Here is a 2,349-nt window from a genome sequence, read left to right on the forward strand (position 1 = left end):
CCCCCGTCCGTGAACCAGTACTGGTCTGTGGCCTGTTAGGAACCGCATCGCACGGCAGAAGGTGAGCTGCGGGCAAGTGAGCAAAGCTTCACCTGTATTTACAGCTGCTCTCCATAGCTCCCATCACCGTATAAGCTCTGCCTCCTGTCAGATCAGCAGTGGCATTAGATTTTCACAGGAGCACAAACCCTACTGTCAACTATGTATGTGAGGAATCTAGGTTGCATGCTCCTTTTTAGAATCTAAAGCCTGATGATCTGTTGTGGAGCTGAGGCAGTGATGCTAGTGCTGGGTAGTGGCTGCAAATACAGATTATCATTAGAAGAGAGGTTTGATCGCACAATAAATGTAATGCACTTGAATCATCCTCAAACCATCCCCCAAACCCCACTGACCATGGAAAAATTGTCTTCCATGAAATCGGTCCCTGGTGTCAAAAATGTTGGGGACCACTACTCTAACTGGTTTTCATTTACCGTTACCTATTTCTTTCCCATGTGTCAGTATATTAGCATGTCAATGTGTCAAAATATGCTCTCTCTTATAAGGTATGATTTTACCCAATATTACTTTCAAACTAGTAATTGGCTCCACAGACTAAAACAAGCTAGAAAAAAATAGGGCTTTTATTTCTATGTTGTGTGCCACATCAGTGAGAAAATGTAAAATCAATTTTACTTATATAGTTATTATCAAGTGTATGAAAAAATAATTAGTTGATAGCTAATTCTACCATGCTCACAGAAAAAAGCCATTCCATAGAGGCATTATTTAAATATACTTTTGGTTTGATATTCCAGTTTTTAAAATAAATGACAATTTTTTCATATACAGAATGAACTAAAGGACTCCATAAAGATAATTTTGTTACTGTCTTAATGAACAATATTCATGACTTTAAACAAATCTTTCATTCAAGGACTGACATACACTGTAGCACGACCATTCATTGAAAGCTATTGCTAAATGTAGTCGATAAGGAAATCAAGACAATCATTAATTTCTGGTACTAAAATATCAGTCGTAAAATGTTATTATATCCTACTTCAAAATCAAAGTAATAAAATGTTATAACCAAATATAACCTGCCCTGGTAAGATGACATTTACATTTTTTAATTTCATACTTTGCAGCATGGGTTATGAAGCTGGATTGTCTGGTTTTGAATCCAAGATCCACCACTACCTGTGTTGACTTTATGTGAGTTACTTAAATTCTCTGTGTCTCTGTATAAAATGGGGATAATAATAATATTTACCTCCTAGTGTTATTGTGTAGACTAAATCAATTAATATATGTAAAGCACTCAGAACAGTTCCTGGAATATAGTAAGTGTTGTATGTGTTTGTAATTGTTGCTGTTGTTATTATTAAACTGAAAAATAAATACTCACAAAGACAATTCTAATCCTATGGGAAAAAATAATTGGACTTGAGTTGTAGTATTAATTCTGCCTTTAAGTAGCTATGACTTTGGACAAGTCATTTAATCACTCTGTGCTTAGTTTTTCTCACTGCAGGTGAGTAGGGTTGGGTTCATCTTTAAAATCCTTTCTTTTTCTAGCAATCTATGATTGAAATAAGCTTTAATCATAAATCAATACCTTATATGGATAGTATGAAGAATGTGATGCATGATAGAAATCATTAATTCTTCAAAAACTTCAGACAGGAAACTGAAGGGTATAGTGCAAAAATTCTAATACACAGCTGTGTAAGTTTGTCACTATCTTGCTCTATGTAATATCAGAAATACATGCATACTATAAATAAGTACCTGTGATAGAGAACCATGCAATGCAAGCCACCGTTTTCTATCATATCCAATTATCATTTCACTCTTAATCCTTCTCTATTGTCCACCAGCCCACGTTGCCTCTTTCTTCTCTGAATATATGGCCAGAGTACTGATGTACATTGGCTACTACAGTTTGCAAATTTCTTCATATTTCTATTTTTGTGCAGACTTAACCCTTGACCTCCAACTTCTCCACAGTGCTGGATACAGTCTTACTGATTGCTGATGATTTATTATTTTTATGTATTATCATATGCAAATATGTTCCATAAAGAAATAATATTTAATTAACACAAAGGTCTTGAGGGTTTTAAAACATAGACAAAATCACTGAAACCACTAGTAAAAGCCATTAAGCACTGAAATGGAAATGGAATACTTCAGTGTTCCCTACACAATATCGAATCTTGCTCCTAATCCCTTTCTTCATTAAAAAGAGAAAAAATGGTTTAATTCTTATTTCTTATGAGTCAGTTATTCTCCATTTTAATTTGTCTTTGAATTCTATTTGAAAATAAATGAACAGAGGCAATGCATAGAAGATATAATATT

This window comes from Propithecus coquereli, unplaced genomic scaffold (genome assembly GCF_000956105.1).
Source record: "Propithecus coquereli isolate 6110/MARCELLA unplaced genomic scaffold, Pcoq_1.0 Scaffold255, whole genome shotgun sequence".
NCBI lineage: Eukaryota > Metazoa > Chordata > Mammalia > Primates > Indriidae > Propithecus > Propithecus coquereli.